This window comes from Girardinichthys multiradiatus, chromosome 7 (assembly GCF_021462225.1).
Source record: "Girardinichthys multiradiatus isolate DD_20200921_A chromosome 7, DD_fGirMul_XY1, whole genome shotgun sequence".
Lineage (NCBI taxonomy): Eukaryota > Metazoa > Chordata > Actinopteri > Cyprinodontiformes > Goodeidae > Girardinichthys > Girardinichthys multiradiatus.
The window spans coordinates 28175441-28195555 of NC_061800.1; the positions used below are offsets into that span (position 1 = coordinate 28175441).

Genomic DNA, 20115 nt, shown 5'->3' on the forward strand with positions numbered 1-20115 from the left:
CTTGAGTACAATTTTCAGATGCCTGAAGGTATCTTAATCATCTTTTCAAAATATTATGGATATAAACACTATGGGAATGTCCAGCCATCAAACCATTCAAGAAGATGGGTTCTGTGTTCCAGAGGTGAACATGTTTTGGCCCACAAATGAGAATAAAATCTGAAGAGTGTGTGCAAATATTGGCTGGAGCTGGTAAGAGAGTGGTATTATCTTGTAGCGAAATGGGCTAAAAGGCACTTGAAAGCAGGATTAGAGTTTTAAAATGCATTCAGGGACAAATAATTTCTGTTTGGGAGGCATGTCCTGTGGTTTGAAGTGTTTGGCCATAATGACCAAATATATGAGAAAGTGGGAGGTTTTAAAGCCTGAAAACACCATCCCAAATGACAGAGGAGGGACCATCATGCTGTGTAACCCAGGAATCATCTGGCTCTACTTGTAATAAATGTGTCATAGATGATATGTATTTTTGACATGTATTTTAAAAATCTGTTTTATTCAGTTTTAATCTGTTTTATTCTTTATTCTGTTTTCATTGTTTACAAAACAAATATGAATCCTATTTAAATTTGTGGGGTTTGGACAGTGGGGGTTCATATTTATTTTAATTAATATTATCTAAATAGGGAATAAAACAACAGAGAGACATTGTAGAGATGCTAAGCAGTAGAAGCTATATAATTATTTTCAAAGTTGTATAGTAAAAATGCAATTGATGCTCTGAGTCATAAAAATAATAACTGAGCCATTCACACCCAAACCAACTCCTCCACATCCCATTCAGGAACAAATTCCTCCCATAAAGTAACCAACCCCCTACCTTCAGATCCTCTGCCTGCACTAAAGATCTCCGAGGAAGATTTAAACAGGTTCTTTCGGCGCATGAAAACAAAGAAAGCTGGAGGACCTGATAACGTCTCCCCATCATGCCAGAAAGCCTGTGCAAATCAACTCACCCCGATCTTCCCCCGGATCTTCAACAAATCACTGGAGAAATGTGAGGTCCCCTCCTGCCTCAAACGATCCACCATCATCCCGGTTCCCAAGAAACCCACCATCCTAGGATTAAATGACTACAGGCCTGTAGCCCTGACGTCTGTGGTCATGAAATCCTTTGAGCGGCTGGTGTTGAAGCACCTAAAAGACATCACAGGCCCCCTGCTGGACCCCCTGCAGTTTGCTTACCGAGCAAACAGGTCGGCAGATGATGCTGTTAACTTAGGTCTACACTTCATCCTGCAACACCTCGACCACCCAGGGACGTACGCCAGGATCCTGTTTGTAGACTTCAGCTCGGCCTTCAACAACATCATACCAGACATCCTCCACCAGAAGCTCACCCAGCTCAACGTCCCAGCCTCCACCTGTCAGTGGATCAACAGCTTCCTAACGGACCGACAGCAGCAGGTGAGACTGGGGAGCATCTTCTCCCGATCCAGATCAATAAGTACTGGTGCCCTCAGGGGTGTATTCTATCCCCACTCCTCTTCTCCCTCTATACAAATGACGGCACTTCGTCGGACTCGTTTGTGAAACTCATGAAGTTTGCAGATAACACCACTGTCATTGGACTGATCCAGGACGGCGATGAGTCTGCATACAGACAGCAGGTGGATCGGCTGGTACACTGGTGCAGTCAGAACTACCTTGAACTCAACCCACTCAAGACTGTGGAAATGGTGGTGGACTTTCGGAGAACACCACCCCCATACAACCCCCTCACCATCCTCAACAACACCATGTCGGCTGTGGACCACTTCAAGTTCTTAGGAACCACCATCTCTGAAGACCTGAGATGTTCTTCACCCATAGACAGCAGACTCAGCAGAGACTGTACTTCCTGAGGCAACTCAAGAAATTCAACCTTCCACAGGAGCTGTTGGTCATCTTCTACACTGCCATCATTCAGTCTGTCCTGTCTTCATCCATCTCAGTGTGGTTTGGATCATCCACAAAACAGGACAGGTCCAGACTGCAACGAATAATCAGGACTGCAGAGAGAATAATCAGAGCTGACCTTCCCTCCATCCAGGACTTATACAGGTCAAGGGTCAGGAAAAGAACTGGAAAAATCTCTGCAGACCCCACACACCCTGCACATAACCACAGAGACAGTTTCTTCCCCCAGGCTGTTTCTCTGTTGAACATTCAATAAAGTACAAAACAACAGCATACAGATGTTGCAAATGCACCTTTTTATTTTTATTTTTGTATATTTGTACATTGTATATATGTATATTCTGTAATGCAAAAACAAAACCAGAGAGCAAGGTGTACCGGAGTCATATTCCTTGTTTGTATTTACAAACTTGCCAATAAAGCTGATTCTGATTCTGAGGGTGTTCAGGCACTAACATGCAGGAGATTAATTCGGATAAAATGCCTGCTGTACAAGAAGCAGTCCTCCTGTGCCAAGCAAACACAGCTCTGAGTCCTGTGTTAAGTTTTGCAGAGTTCCCTTTAATGTTGGCATCTGTACACAGGATAAACTGGGCCAGGGCTGTCCAGGCATTGGCTCTGGCACACAGACTCCCACACATCATCAGACCATGATTAAACCTGATGTATCCTCATCAGCACCAAAATATTTCACTACTTCTCTTCAGTCATTAAAAAAATCTGTTATGTGTGTGATATTTTCTTCCTTCCAACAGTCACTACATGTATACCCGTCTGCTGTCAGCACACTGTGTTCTAGAGTCAATCCTGTAAGTGTAAACATTTAATTTCCCAACAAATCAACTTGAATCTAAATTAGAGTTGTATTTATGAGAATGTGAGCAGATATATGAGCAGATAAAATGAAACTTTACCCTTAAAATATGTACAATACTGTATTCCAATGTAATATAGAAATAAGTGAAAGAGAAATGATCACAGTTATTTGGTCGACTGCAGTAGAAGAATATTTTTAAATGTATTAATATACCGACCACATTAGACCAACACTAAATCCTCCACAATGTTTTCCAAATAGATACACTTTAAACTGAAATGTTGGTTGTATAAAAATCCTGTACCACAAAGCTGACTTCAGAATTTAAGATTTAGTTTATCTCGGAGGAAAGTTTGTTCCTGGGATGTGCTGTGTTCTTGTTTTATGCATTCAAATGCACAGTTCGTTCTCTCATTCTCTTCCAGGCATCGTATTGGATATTCTGCACATTCAATTCTGTTAGAAAAAGAATTAACAGGTTGTGCTGTTCCAGGGGTGAAAAAAAGGATAATAATCCCAACATGCCACACAAGAGATAATTAATGTGATGCTAAAATAAGATTTTTAATCTCCATTAAGTAAAGTAAACCAGATCGAGAGCATTACATCACAATGTATGAAATAAACAATTATCCCTGGGGAAGTCAACATCTTAAACAAGCACAACCAGATGTGAGGAGAAGATAAGACAACTAGCTCAATATTCTCTGCTTATGCTTAAAATAGCACTACATATTTAATGGCTAACTTTGGAAATTATAGAATGTAGCATTGGTGTATAGTTGATGCATTTTACAAAAATTAACAGCCTTAAACAAGTGGGTTTTCTGTGGTTTGCATTTTATTGGAATACAAAATAGTTTTTTGTTTTTTTTTTATCAGCAGAGGTTTGGTGTTTGGAAGAGATGCTTCAGCTTCAGTCTGAAAGACATAACACCTTAGCAAAACATAACTTTTACACAATCAGCAGAAAAAGGACATACAGTGTCCTGAAAAAATATTCCTAGCCTTATAGCTTTCCACATTTGGAAAGCTCACATTGGACTCAGACCTGAACCTTCAGAAGCACATAAAGGTGGTAACGAGGTCGTCCTTCTATCACCTAAAGAACATCTCAAGGATTAAAGGACTAATGTCTCAGCAGGACCTTGAAAAACTAATTCATGCGTTCATCTTTAGTAGAATTGATTACTGTCTTGATTAGTGTCTTCACAAGTCTGCCTAAAAAGTCGATCAGACAGCTGCAGTTGATCCAGAACGCTGCTGCCCACGTCCTCACTAGAACTAAGAAAGTTGAACACATCACCCCGGTTCTAAAGTCCAGATACTGGCTCCCTGTAGCTCAGAGAATAGAGTTTAAAATACTTCTGCTAGTCTATAAATCACTGAATGGCTTAACACCAAAATACATTACAGACTTGTTGTCAGTGTATCAACCAGCCAGACCTCTCAAGTCTTCTGGCTCAAATCTACCCTGCATACCCAGAACCAGAACCAAACATGGAGAAGCAGCTTTTAGTTCTTATGCTCCACTAATCTAGAATAAACTGCCAGAAAACTGTAAAAGCGCCGAAACCCTAAGTTGCTTTAAATCGAGATTAAAAACGTATTTGTTTAGAGTGGCCTTTGACTGTACCATTTAGGCAGATTAGTTGCGTTTTCAGTCCAATTTTCCTTTCATTTTCTTGTCCATCATTCTATTCTCTTTATTTTATTTTATATGACTTTTTGTAATTACCTCTGTTGCTTGATTTTATCATTTGATTTGTTTTTCTGTGTCTGTATCTGTGTTTATTTGCTTTGTGATTGAATTGTAATTGTATGTACAGCGCTTTGAGTGTCTCGTTGCTGAAAGGCGCTATATAAATAAACTTACCTTACCTTACCTTACCTTACCTTACATTACCTTACCTTACCTTACCTTACCTTACCTTACCTTACCTTACCTTACCTTATCTTACCTTACCTTACATTTCATCACATTACAACCCTATTACAGCCTCAAACTTTAATGTATTTTATTCTGATTGCATGTGGTTGACTAACAGTAGCACATAATTATGACTTTTATATTTTAACAAATAAAATATGAAAAATGTGGTGTGCATTTGTAAGCAGCTCTCTGTACCTCTACATAAATTCCAGATAGTTTTTGTTAATCTCAGCAAAATGCAGTTTAAAAGCCTCACAGATTTTTTAAAGAAAAATAGTCAACAATCCCCTTCATGAAGACCAAGGAGACATGGCAGAGATACAGTTATGACAAATTCTTGAGCATGGTTTGGTTGTAAAACTATATCCCAAGCTCACAAATCACCGTTTTATCTACCTTCTGAAAATGAAAAGAGCATGTTACAACTGTGCACCCTACCAAGCATAACATGTTCACCTAAACTGACAGGTGGAGCGAGGATAACATTACTCAGAGAAGCAGGCAAGAGGCAGATAATATCTCTGGAGGAGCTGCAGAGATCAGCAGCACAGGTAGGATCAGTCTAATTCAATAAATTTGGCCTTTATGGAAGAGTGACCAGAAGAAAGTCCTTGTTGATCAAAAGCGATAAGAAGTACAGTTTGTAGTTTGCCATAAACCATGTAGGGACAAAGAAAATATGTGGAAGAGGGTGCATTCAAAAGTGGGTTTTAAAAAGTCAAGGGGGCAAAATACAAATAAACATCTCGGTTTTCTTTTCAATCTTTTCATTCACTTCACAGGTATTCATTAGTGGTGTTTCGCTAGTTTGCTACTTACTGAAGCATTAAATCAACTTACACAATCTTTGCTTCATTGCTTTTAGACTAAGTCTTCAAAGGGCAGAAAAATATTTGCAAAGAAATGATTATGGAAAGATTATTAAGTATGTTTTTGGCTGAGTTAAACTAAAAATACTGAGAATCACTCAAACACAGAGCACCTATTTAAAGAGTGTTAGAGTGAATCACTGCTTCCTACCAAAAATATATTCAGTCAATATTTTCAGTCAACTGACGTTTGAATCATTCCTTCACAGAACAGCAACCCAAATAATAACTCAGTTCCTTTTCTACCCTGTTTTTATTATCTGATGAAGGAACAAGATAGGTGCAAGAGCCACAGCTTCATTTTAGCACTTTAAAAAAGGAAACAGGCATCATGAGGTGCCATCAGCTGTACAGAGTTAGGTAAAATGTAGACGTTTAATGAGCGAATGTTTGCCATGGAGCCTCTCCAACTAACCGTGCCACATCACAGAGCACCCAGGTAGTCATTAGAGAGACAGATGGTGCTACGGTTGATTGGGCTCTCTGCTCGCTTATTTCCAATTTTTTCTCCTTAAAATGCCCTCCGCAGAGTTAGAGAGCAGTGTCTTAAATATTACAGATAAATCAAAACTCAGATAAAAAGTCATAATAATATTGTAAATAGAGGTTATTTTATGAGAAACCCAAGTAAAACATGGCTTGTCTTGCCTCACTCTAATATTCTTTTTCAAAATAAGAATTAGGTGCAGAAAAGAGCTGGTTGAGAGGTAAATAGGATTTTATGTGGCTGTAAGCTCACAAAAATAAATAAATAAAAAGGCTAACATTTTTCAGTCTGTTTCAAAACCTGATTTCACCACATGGCATTAAACATGAAACCTCTCCTATGCTGTATCTTTCTTGAGATGTTCTGATTTACATTAATATCTATGCATCTGTACTCGGACATGGAAAAAATAAAAGGCTTATGTTTCAATCAAGCCATCTTCTGGTGGAAGTTCCAAAAAAACAACATCTTGAACTTCAACAAAGGCACAGAAAGAAATTATGTTATATCTGCAAATGAATACCTAAAGATCTCTCTCAGTGTGTTTTAAAAATAAAAATGTGCTTGACTGAAAGGACATTTCCCCCATTTGTGTGTTTTCTCGATATGAATCAACTTTTCAATACTATAGTAAGCAGAGTGAGTCATTCATGCCAGATGCTCCATGTTCCTGAGGATCTGATGATGATTCACTGCAGGTTGTTTTTATGAGTGAAACAACATTTAATCTTTATGGTGCTCTCCCTGCTGCCTATAACTGGTGATGTCCCTTCAGTGAAATCAGCTGCTGAGCATATGAGCATTAGAAGCACAGAGTGAAATTTTTCTGCCAGCAGTTTGTGACTCATGCAGTTTGACGAAATTGGAGTGTTACTGGCTAGAAAAAGTCCTCTCTTTACTCTGTCAACAAACTCAAAGCTCTTTAAAGACCTCTGTTCTGTTAAGGCCAGCCTCTCCAAGAATGATGTCTGATTAATTCATAATGTAGAATAATAATAATAATAATAAATAATAACCGTAGGATCTTAATATGCTGTATACCTTATTTTATTTCAAGAAATCTGTGTGCCATCAGTTATGCGTGTTAAAGCTTGAGAGTTCTCTGACTTTTTGGCAAGCACAAGAACATCTGATCTGTTCTTTGCAGGACTGCCTTTTCTTACAATTATAACTGCAAGAGACTGATTTACATTTTTGTCCATTCTTCTTTACAAGATAGCAATGTCGGTCATATTGAAAAGAAATATCAATTTTTAACTCTTGGCAAAGATTCTTGGTTGTATTTCGATACTAGGGCTCTACAACCTTTATAAGCCAAAGAGCCATCTTTACCCTGAGGTCAGCTAAATACATTTCTGTAGAGCTGCAAATGTTACATGACCTTTTCAAAAAACACATAATTTTTGAAAAATATCTACTATAGGAACTTTGTTGTAATTTTTAAGGAAATGTCATATTATTGCTATTTTTAGGTTTTAAAATAAAGAAAAACTTTTGTTTTTGGCAACAACAAAAAAAAAAAGAACAGATATACTCTTCTATTGGAAGTTGATATTTGTGGAAAATGATGCAAACAAAAGCTCGTAGTTTCCAACCCAAAAATAGATGTAATAAAGACTACTGGTACTTTTAGTGGAAATTCAATGCACTTTTTCTATGAAAAACAAAACAAAAACCCACTAAAACCTGCATTTGTTATTATATCTATATTAAATAAACATTAGTTGGTTCTGTTTTGCTTTTAGTCAAAGTAATTAGAAGCCATTTTGGAAGGTCCATAGTGCCACTAGTGGCTCCGGAGCTGCAGGTGCTGACCCATGACCTAAACCATATCACTTGTATTTATCTCCCTATATGTCTTGTGGCAACATGCTAATTGGATTTAGCAGTTTTGATGTCCTTAAGCAATAGCTTGGTATATTGTTTTCTACCTAATCCTGCTTTAAACCTATTCACAACTCTATCCCTGACCTGTCTAGCGAGTTAAATGGCACCCATGATGCTTTTTGTTTTCTAATGTTATCTGATGACTTCACAGAACAGCTGGATTTATAGTAAGATTAAATTATGATCATATATCAATTAGGTCACTTGTAAAGCAATTGGTTGCACTGGATTTTATTAAGAGGTACCACAGTAAAGGGAGGCTATGTAAGTAACACAACTTTCAGATTTATATTTTCAAGAATAAAATTCAAAACCATTAATCATTTATGCTCCACTTTCCAAGTATGCTCTACTTCATGTAAGTCTGTCCATGACGGGAGGTCATCAGAGAATTTGAAGCAGTACTTACCACATTGACGTTATGCCAAAGCTGCAGCCTAGGCATGCTCATATCATGTGAAGCACCTTGTGATTTTTACATGGGAAATGTGCTGTATTAAAACTATTTACTTACTTATTTTGTTACTATATCAGACAGACATTATAATAGTTATCATCCCATAATTAAAATTTTCGGACTATAAATACTGCTGGTTCCGCCACTGCTCTGGCTGCTGTCAAAAAATCTTATGATGCATCTGAAACAAAAAATCCACTATCTTCACATCAATAGTTACAGAGCCTTGAGGGGCCGATGCACATAGAATCAAGGCCTGTGTGCTGTGCTTCCCATGAAATGGATGTGTGAATTTCTTTGCAGCTGAGAGAATACAACACATTAGAATTATCAGGTAGATCAGGAGACCATTAACAATTTTTTATCCTGTGTGAAAGGCGAACCTAATTGAATTCTCTGAAGAGATCAGAGATGATAGAAATTTTGCTCCTCATCTACTGATAGACTGACGTCTTTTTAGGTTTGCCAGCTCAAGTATCCATGCCCTCAACATCAATACTTTCCTACAGAGATATTTAGCAGAATTACATGCAAATAATAAAAAAGAAATGTGTCAAGAACTGCAGAATTTATCATGGTATGTCTCCGTCCACAGTTGAACAAATAACAGAATATTTATGCTTGTATAAAATAAAACTTACAGAAGTTTTTCTTACAGAAAATGCGTCAGAATTTAAGGACACAATCAATGCAAAAACTAATGTAACCAGGGAACTGGTTCATAAACAAACACCAAGATTTGCAGCACGAAATATGCACACATAGATATTGTAATACCACACTGAAATGTTGATTATGTATCAGGTGAAGGAAATGTATATTTTACTTGGAGGTGGTGTAGAAAGGGTCAAGGTGCAGTTTTAATCTCTGGAGTGTGCAGAATAAATTAATATCATGTTTACTTGGACTACAATGTTGTATGAGATGGGTTGAGGTCATATATCATTACATGAAATATGGAGCTGCTCAGTCTCTGTGAACTACTACTGCCAAGGTCACTACAGGTAATGATAGCAAAGAATGTGACCAAACCAAAGAAGTAACAAGAATGGTTAAGTAAAACGGTGCATCAAAAAACCACTAAACAACCACTACATACCACGTATACTTTAACAAAACTATGAACAAACACAGACTCTGGGGCTGTTCTGCAGTTGTGGGCATGAATGTAAATATCATGGCAATGTTTCTAATATTTTGACAATTCTTCTGAGAATATTAATTATAGTTCCAAAGTTTTTTTTGTCTCTCAAAGTTAGTGGTTGGGTGGTTCAATTTATTATTAAGCAATTGTATTTGGATCATAATGACAACATAAACTATCCAAATTGTCCCAGTCAATAGTTTACAGAACCTATATGATAACACGCATGGACTGAAACACATGGGTTTAAATGGCTCCTAAAGGTAACTATCTTCACCTGTGGTTTGTTTGCATATAATTAGGATGTGTGTATAAACAGCAAGTTTCTGGAACACCCCTGGCAGACCCCTGCATGTTTCATTCAGTGCTGCACTGTAGCCATGGGAAAAGCAACCTAATTACCAAAGGATCCGTGGGGAGGTAGTTGAACTTTATAAAATATGAAAGACACATAAAATGATATCCAAGGAACTGAAATGGCCTACCAGCAGTGTTTAAACTCTAATTAAGAAGTGGAAATGTTGAAACAAAGGCATGATCAACCACCATTTCAGCCACAGCTGCCAGAAAAATAGTTTGGGATGCAAGAAAAACCCAGACAGCTGACAGGAAAAGTGGCATGGTTGATTCAAGATTCACAATAAGAAGGCACATGAAGAAAATGGGCTGCATGGTTGAGTAAGAAAGCCAATACTATCTGGAACAATTAGATCAAACTTTAACTTTATGGCCACAACAATAAGGCCGTGGATCATTAATGTTTTGTGGATGTGTGTGCCACACAATAACAGGGAACTTGGATAAATCTGAAGCAATTTAGATCAAGATAATATCTGAACATCATCAGATAATACTGGAGGGAAAATCCATTTTCAGCTCAGAAGCTGCACATGGCACATACTTGGATGTTAAAAAACACAAGGCCAAGTAAACGTCCTATTGGCTGCAGCAGAAAAAAATGAAGGTTCTGGAGTAGCCATCTCAGTCTCCTGATTTCAATGTGATTCGACATCTTTAGAGAGATCTCAAAATGCACAGTTCATGCAAAACAGGCCAAGAATTTACAGAAACTGGAGGCTTTTGCCAAGAGGAATGGGGAGCTTTACCATCTGAGAAAATAAAGTGCCTCATCCATGACTATCACCAAAGACTTCAAGCTGCCAATTGTGTTAAAGGTGGCAATACACTGTATTAAAGTAAGTTTATTACAGGAGTTACGACTGTCAATCAACCAATATCCTACAAAATATACAGTAAAATAGTAATCACTAAAGGTAGAAACAAAAAATCTTAATTCACTGCCTGAAGAAACAAGCTGTGGGTCACTGCAAGGCAGAGAAGGGACACATGAGTTGTTGCTCACTCCTCAGTAAGTGAAAGTAGCTATTGGCTGTCCTAATAGTTTCTAGAAGTTGCTAAAAGATGTCATCACCTAATCTGCATAATTGTGAGAAAAAAACATTAGCATATGTTTATAACTACAAAGTAATTCTCTTCTGTTGTTTTTTTTTTTTTTTTGATTTGTTATAACTCCAACCCGGCATCTTTAGCTGACCTTAGGACCAGGAGAAAGTGAGCCTGGACAGTATCAACCAGCGTCACCAGATGACAGACCATTCTGGACTTACAGAAGGTGAACATCGTCTGCCTTAGCAGCAGCTGGGAGGGATTGATGTGCGAGGGCTGGGCCACCTGTCGGTCCTTTGGGGCAGGGGAGGGTAGTACAGCACCACCTCTTGTTCGCTGTGCATAAGAATGATACCTGCTTTCATGTCAGTCTCCAACAGCCTCCAACAACAAAAAAGTTTCTAATTTGTTGCTATTTCGTTTTTTGAAGAAAGCAGGAGGGGCCTGAAAACCCTCTCAGCATAGTGACAAAGTGTATAAATTGCAGTGTAAGGCTAAACAAATTAGGACAGCTGAGTAAAAAATGAGTAAAATAATAAAAAAAAAAACTTTAGATATGTAGAAAACATGTAAAACTCTAGTTTAAATGTGTAGTACTGTTAATCGTGGTGGTATATTATCCTTATGCTATGCCTTTAAACCTTAACCTTAAAGATCTCTGTTAGTGAAATATACGGGGCAAATTACCCCATATTTGTTGAATTAACAAAGATTGGTTGCCCTACCAACAGCATTTCTTCATTTTTTCCTGATAATTGTGATATGTGTTTGCTTTTTGTTTTCTTTATTTGACTTTTGCAAAACTATTAATTTTATTACTGTAAATGTAAGTATCCTAATTTCATTTTGAGGCCATGTTGCCCACCCCTAATGGGCATGTTTCTTCTAAATAGAGAATCATAAGGGGGAGGATGGTTGGCTGTAGGAAGCAGAAGTAGCTAACTGTTGCAAAAAAAATATTAGCAGAATATCCATGTTTTTGCTGTCAAAGTTGAGACACCAGGGGGACCAAACTGTCTTTTCAAAACATTTTGAGAAACTGGCTTTTTTCGTCACATTATTATGACCTGATCATTAAGAATCTGCTGCATGCAAGGCCTAAACGGTTCATTGTTGTGTGCCAGACGCAATGAATGAACAACTAATTGCAGCAGCAGCAGACCGTTCAACAGCAGACATATTGGCTTCATAGAAACACTACACAATGTACACTGGTTGAGTAGACATGTGATGAAAAATTTCTAAATCTGCCTCAAAAGCAGTCTATTGTATGCATGACTTCTCTCAACGGAGGTGTAGTGCTGCATGTAAAGTTTGTCCGGCTTTTAAGAGAAGGACAAGCGTTTTAGCTTTCTGAAGCTGAAGACTGAATGCACAATGTTGCATTTACCCAAATACTCCCACACATAATTGCTTTCAGAGTTCATGGGTCACTCACCCAGATGGGTGCTGAACTGGAGAATGACCTGGATAATTTTAATTCTGCCACCAAAATGAATCACACGCTTACCTGATTCTGTATGAGATGGCAGCCTGGTCACAGTAGTGGCCATATGGGCTAATCATTTAGAGATTACCTCTCATAAAATAGCACAAACACACTTTTATGAGGCAGAAGTTTTTACTAACATGAATTTACAGCACCATTCCCATGTAAAATTAATTCAGTAGAATGAAGGAAATCTGGCAAACTGACTATATCCTGCCCACACATAAGGTGTTTGTAGAAACAACTTAAAGGTGAATCTGAACAGATATATCAAGAATTTCATCATTTTTGGTAATTCAACTCAAACAGTGAAACTATCTCAACTTATACAAATTATTTTGCACGTTCTCTGTTTAGACTCAAGAAAATTGTCGGGATCTGGGTTGTGTTTGTGTTTTTGTGCTTGCTACATCTGTTCAGTGTTTCAGATGGTGCTGGAGTTCTCAGGTGTGCTGGGTGACAAGTGCGACTTATTCTACTGATTTCTCGGAGGAGTACTTAAGCAGGAGGCTGCCAGCACTTTGACGCCAGAGTGTTTTGCCTTCAGTGGTAACAAGCTCAGCCAGCACTAAGTCTATGCTTTCTTCTTCGTTCCTAAGTAACTTTGCTTATGTTACTTTGCAGATTGTAACCCTGGACTTTGGAATTACGTCGCTAAACACTGACTACGTGTCCGGACGTTTCTGGACAACCAAGATTACCTACACACTGAGGACTTCGTCTCCTAATTACTGCTTCCATCTGGATTCAGACCAAGCTGGCTGTTTCCTGCTTCCTCTGTTTCCTGGACCAAGGCATAAACGTACCCTGTCCACCCTCCAACACAAGTATCTGCACATTGAGCTCACTCCTGAAATCACCAAGCTACCCCTGGCGACCTGACTGCACCCACTTAGTGAGCCGCTTACTTGATTATCAGAATTACTTGTCATTTGCTCAGTCTCATTTAGTCCCCTGTTTTCACCAGTTCTCTTCGCCTCTTTCCATACAGTTGAAGATTCTTCAGTTCAAGTCCCTTGATTGTTTCTGGCACAATAAAACATTATTTCACTTAATCTATTTCCTCCAGAGTGTTCTTCTGTATGTGGCTCACATCTATTACGAAAATAATGACAAAAATGTTGGATTTCATGTGGTAATCAAGGTATGTTTCATTAGGTCCAAAGTCTGAGGCTAGAGGGAATTTTTGAAAACCTCATGCTTTCCTCCACTGATAAGCTTTATGGAGATTTCATTTTCCAGCCAGACTTGCCTACTGCCTCCATTATTACTATCTGGTTTAATAACCATAATATTACTGTGCTTGACTGATCTGACGTAAACCCCATATAATCTATGGCGTTTTGGGTAGATATAACCATGGATACTTTTTGAGGAGGCCCAGATTTCTCCATTAAAAATAATTTTTGATTGGTTGATTTTGTTAAATTCCAATAAACTGAATGACTAAATGGTGGGTTTTCATTAGCTATAAGTCATAATAGTCATTATGAAAATGAATAATAATAAATAAGCAAATTATTTATTAAATATATCACTCAGAGTGTATTACATTTCATTTATGTAAGATATGAGTTAAATTTCCTGATTTAATTCCATAAAAACTTTTCAATAAAATTCAAATTCATTGAGATGTACCCATATGATGAAATTAACAGTGCAAACTTGCAAACAAAATCAGTTTTCCTTCAGCTTAACCGAGATCTTTATATATGAGCTTAATGAAGCCAGATATTTTTCTTATTGATAGTGAAAGCAACTCTGGGATATGACCGGAAGTAATTACGCCTCCATTATTATAGTTTTTCATCTCTGCACATCACTAATACACTCCAAAGATTTGTCTGCTTCAGAAACATATGGTCAAAGTTAATGTAAATAGTCCAAGCCTGACCTCGCTCCCCCTACGGCCTTCCTCCTCTAAGAGGCAAAATCACCATTAATGATGAATCATTATGCAGGAGAGTCGCGCGTTTTGTCTCATTATCTAACAGTCAGCAGCTATGTTGACCCCAAAGACACCTACATACCAGTTCTAATATAATCTTCCACTTCTTCAGAGATGACGCCATGTATAGCGCTGACCAAACCTTCAAGTAGGCCACTCCAGTTGGATGCGTCCTGTTGGCCAGTTACATCTGTGACGTGCTGCACTTGAGGTACACAACTGCATGGAGAGTGGCACTGTGAGAACAGATTTTGATGTCTTTCTGCACACCTACACATGCACACTCTGCACCCACACAGCACACAAAATGCAACAGACACAAGTTTCTTTTGCCATAGCATTCTGCTGCTCTGAAAGCACAGGTTCACTTCGATTAATTGATCTCTTTCCTCTGCCTCCCAATGGTCTGTCATGAAATATGCATTCACATTCAATAAGTTGAGGCACAGAGTCAACACAAGGAGCAGCAGGAACAGGCTGCCTCCGCTGCCAGCTCAAAACCGGCTTGATCTAGCCTCAAGCCTTTTTACAACAGAGCTGTTTTTATTATAAAACAAATGAAAGAAGTAGGTTAGGGATGAGACGTTTACCAGCTTTAATAGTTACTACAATGAAATAGCTAGTCTCACCATTAAGGCCATATATGTTCACCATATATATGTATATATTCTTTTACTTTGGCACCAAAGACCATGTTTTCTCCAGTCTCAATACACTAGATAAATTGAGAAACAGCCTTCACAATAAGAGCCTTGAGCATATATAAAGCATTCTATATTTTAAATAACATAGATTAATCTAATAAAAAGCTGAGATTATTGTGTGTTCCTGCTGTGACTTATGTCACAGCAATGTCACAAAAGATCATTTGTGGAAAAGGGAATTTGTCAAATTTGTCAAGGTCTTGCAATTATCTTTTAACAGAAAATATGTTTTCAACAAATAATTAATTGGAATTAATAGCACTGCCATAAAACATTAATATGAAAATGTTGCAAATCCATAAATTATTTCAGTGTTTTTGTTAATAATACTAATATTATTTTGAGATTTTATTCTTATACCTTTATTTTTAATCATCCACCAATAATCCAACTGAGAAACAAGGTGTTATTCTTAAGTGTATATGTAAATGTAATTCAGGTGGCATTCTGTGCTTGTCAACAGGAGATTGAATTTGTTACTTAATAAAATGATGAAAAATATGTCTGGGCAGGGTAAGGTAAGACAGGATTATCTGCATAACACTGTCCAAGATAAAAAATTTGGAAACAGAACTAAAGAAAACTACATTAAAAACAAGAATGTAGCAAGAAACATGCACATAACAATATAACAATATCCAATATTAATATTGCTGCTATTGCCAATAACAGATATTAACTAATATTATTTACATAATATATATTTCCCTACCCTTTTGGCAAAGGTGCACAAACAACCCCACAGCTGTTTTAAAGAACATTTTAAATGATTTGCGGAATGAATCCAACCTTCTGAATGACCAATTCTCAATGGTGTTTAATTAGCTGCCTGTAGTTGTGACTGGCCCTGGCAAAACCAGGAACAAGTCTATCTGGGGTCGTTTTGAGTTATTTACAGATCCTGAAAGAGTGGAGTCTAAGCTTTCCAATGTCAAACTTGTGGAAATTGAAAAAGAATTGAAGAAGATATGACCATCTGAATGTCTGCACTCGCCAGACTACTTTTCTGAGGAATCAGCTGAAAGATTGTTTTCTCTCCCTGAAAGCAGGGTGGTGACAAAAGCTGCTAATTTGAATAACTTTAAATAGCCCACCTCCCCCAACTGTTCATCAACAGAAGCTCCAACTGACTCCAACAGACTAACTCATAGTATTTTTCCATGTAAAGATAATTTACAGCACTGCATTACAATCTATTTTTTATATTATTTATGTCTGTAAATTGCATCATGACTAAAACCTAATGTCTGCATCCTGGTGATTGGTTTGCTTTCGTCTGGTTTTTAGATAAGTCTCACTTAAAAGTTCCAGTCTATTAAATGTTCTGCCTCAGGCCAAGTTTGAAATCCTATCTCACAGCAATTAGCAAAATATCAGGGTAATATGGATGTGTTCTTCTTAATGTGTTCTTCTTGCAAACCTCTTGAGTTTAATGGACCCAGGAAGAGAAATGGGCAATAACTTGACTTTGATCATGTCACAAATGTGATTTTTATTTGCAACTTTATACACATAACAAATTGCCAAAACGCCAATGTCACACCATCATCCTCTTCTGTTCGCTATTCTGTGTTGTGCTTTGTGGTGCTGGGCATTTTATGTCCTTCGTTTCATCAGGAACAGAAAGGCCTGATCTTTGAATAAAGATAAATCTGCCTGTCCGTGGCCAGTCCAGGTGCAGGCAGGGCAGGAACACAGACGACAGGGGGTAGAACTCCCGGGTCACACAGCAGCTGAAAGCTAACAGGCTCTGCATCGCTGTGAGTCCTAGCTAGGACCACACCAGGTCTTTTGGCATCAAAGCTGTTAATAAAAGCACACAAAAGAGAATTAAAATATTGCATGTCTCTTTGTTATTGACAAATATAGATTGTGGAAGTCTGCATAATAGATACCTGAAGTGCTGATAACTCTTGATCTGTGGGAGCTTTCGGAAGTAGGGACTCAGGTGTGCCTGCCAGTCAAACGTGTTGACTAACACCCTGCCATCTTCCAGTCCGACCAGCTGTAGGATGTTGAGGCGACTTTCTGGCGAGCTGTTTTCCACTACCTGTACACAGAAGGACCATAATAGAAATAAGCATATTAGTTTTCATGCATATGACTGACTTTCTTCTTCGATTTTCTATCAGATGGAATAGACTTACTTTGGCAATATCTGCCAATGAGCTAGGCAGGGAAATTCTGAGCAGGGGAAACAAAGGAAATATTCAGCTTATGGTTTACATCGAAGTGTGCTGACAAAATTGGCATGACAACACACTACGTTTCTTCTGCATATAGGTGTGTTTATAGAAATAAACATCTAACACAAAACATAAAAACAGGTATTTGTTTCTTGTTCTTTTTTTTCCAACCTCAAACTTTGATTAAAAATACAACCCCACCCCCCACCCCACACATACACACATACACACTCAACTCGATTTTCACATTGGGAATGGGATACAGTAGATGCTAACCTCGTGTATTTACGCTAGCCAAAAAACTGTTGTTGTGACCACCGATCACCCAGCGCAGGGGGAAGAAAAAAAACACAACCTCAAGCTTAGATTAAAAATACAAACACAAACCCCACTCAAGTCGAGCTTAATATTTGACTGGTCAGGTTTATGTGATTTGTCCGCTTCAGTACATGATTTCTTTACAATATGATGCATCATAATAGTTTTTAAAAAAAAGTTTATCAAACTCACCCCATGAGAAACTTAAAGTTATTCTGGCAGACTTCGATGCCTCCGATGGAATAAGTTGTCCTGGGGTGTCTTCTTGGTGGATGTGGTCATTGCTGAAGTTTCTCCTGTACGGCGGTTTGCTTCAAGATGTCCGATTATTCTCATGCCCTGCCACTCCCTTTCTGCTGCTAAAGAATCCATCCGTATGTTGTACATGATCTCTGGAGAAAGTTTATGAAGATTTCTCCTTTCTTCTTCCATAGCATTTAAAGTCAAAGTTACGTATCTTCTCCATTTCACTGTCTCTGTTTTCCTGAAATGTTGTGATAGCAATAGCTTCTGATATCTTACGTTTTAGCTCCTCAGCCGCCAGTCCAAAGCTTTCTTCGTCATCCTTGTCTTGGGTTGAAGACAACTGCAAACTAGGAATGTTATCCAAAGTAATGCAGTCGCTGTAATCTTCCACTTCATCTACTTCTGATTCAGAATCCGAAGAGAGTCCGGCGGCGGTGGTACTGATGTAACAGCCGTGATTCAGTTCATTTGCAACACATTGACCTTGGTCAATCGTGAAGAAACACATTATTTTTCATAGGAGCTGTTAACTAGCCACAAAGTTTCTTGAAGCACGCTGGTTATTGGCCGACAAGCAGAACAAAATCCAGCGTGGAGCCAAACAAAGCCGCTACAGAAATGAGCTGAGGCTTTTCCCCTCCCCAAAATGTATATACGAGTTGCTGAATTTTAGGCTTAAAACAAGCCAAGTTTAAACATCAAATTTACAATTTTAAAACCTCCAAAACTGTCATTTAAATAATTGAGTGGATAGTTAATAATTTCAACTTCCACATTTTGCAATAAAACGAAAATCACTATTTTCTCAGTTTGTGCTCTGCCGACTTGTTCCTGGTTTTCCCGTGGCGAGTCACCATTATTAAAATAATATTTAAAGAAAGATTATTTTGAATAAGAACCAAATCTTTGGGAAATGGGCTTAACTGTGTTACTTAGTTATCAAGTTTAGTAAAATAATATTTAGGGAAATATTATTTTACTAGATTGAAAACTAACAACCTTTTTGGGTAAATGATCTTTAGCAGGCAAGCACGTGTTCTTAGCTGTTAGCGGTTGAAGCTAACAAAATAAGCTTATCATCAGAATCAAACACATACCTTTAAAATACCATTAATAAAAAGGTTAAAATGCATAAGTGTGGATGGTGCGTTATGGCCGATCTTTTGTGTTTAAAATCACCCTTTAAATAAAGTTTGTCTTAACTTAAAAAAAAACACACACAAACACAGAACACACAAACTGAGCACATGTGCTGAGCAGATAATCTGCTAACACTAAGATGACTGAGTTTCAACACAAACAAAACCAAACGTCATAAAACGAAAAAGGTTTAGATTATTTAATTCTAAACTACTCCTCTCTGCCCAAACCTAACCTCTTACGTGAACCATGCTGAGGAAAAGTTGTCCGAGCGACAAAGATGTATGAAGCTTCCACAGTGAACAAAGGGTGAACTGCAGCTAACCTCTGTAGCTGTGGGGTGGGGCGGCTCATTCTGTCGGCCGGCCAAACTGCACGTTACTGCTGTAACCATGGTAATGCGGTCCCGTTGTCCTCCCTTCAGACTGGGAAAACTGCTCCACTCAGCGTCGTAGAGACAAGGTCTCTGCTGGGAACTCTCTGGAACACAGTTTGCTTCTGTAGACCTCATAGAGAAAGTCAAGCAACACTTGTACCTTAATTACCCCGTTCATGAATGAATACCGGATACACAAACAGCAATTCATTCCTACTTAACTTAGTGAATATGATCACGTGATCGTATGACACTCTTGGATCCAGTTTGAAGAGTTATGTCTGCCAGCAAAGAGACATTAGCACGGGACAGTGACGTCACGGGAAGTCCACTGTTATTCCCTGTTTCTGGCTGTGCTGGAAGTAGGTTAATGCAATTTATTTTGAAAGTTCCAGAAAAGTTCAAACTGGCCTTTCATTTTGTACCCATGGCTGGGTCCCAACACTATTATAAAACATAAAAAGGATTAATTGGATTCAGAAAACAACTCTATGCAAGTGCACAGGCTTGCGTTCCAATGTGCACTGCTGTTGTCATACCAAAGACCACAGCTTATAAATGCATTTTGCTTATAAATAAAATTTTTCATTTAAAATTGTTTGAAACAAAACAAAAGAAACCTAATGGCTGTCAAATATTTTCCTGCAGCTTTTGCCTAATCAAAAGCTTTAAATACAAAGTGGATACAGTAGCATAAAAGTGAATTTCATCTACTGCTTATGCAAATTCAAAGCAACAACCTACAAAATTACAACTTACAGTCATAAAATAATCATTAGAATGCTTTTTGAGTATTGGATTCAGGGTA

At 38.0% G+C, this 20115-nt stretch overlaps 1 protein-coding gene across 4 annotated transcripts in view; it reads right to left on the reverse strand.

The window, feature by feature from the left end:
- Positions 1-20115, reverse strand: part of b3galt1b (UDP-Gal:betaGlcNAc beta 1,3-galactosyltransferase, polypeptide 1b) — a 76845-nt gene that overhangs the window by 21795 nt on the left and 34935 nt on the right. Inside the window, exons 2-4 of one of the 4 annotated variants that reach the window (XR_007038889.1) lie at positions 17189-17225; positions 16937-17091; positions 16519-16844 (exon numbers count right to left, since the gene is read on the reverse strand). The exons of 2 other annotated variants lie outside the window; for them this stretch is intronic. The gene's annotated coding sequence lies outside the window, so the exon portion shown is untranslated. Of the gene's footprint in view, positions 1-16518; positions 16845-16936; positions 17092-17188; positions 17226-20115 lie in introns of those variants that run through there. One more of the 4 variants, XR_007038888.1, reaches the window with a different exon arrangement.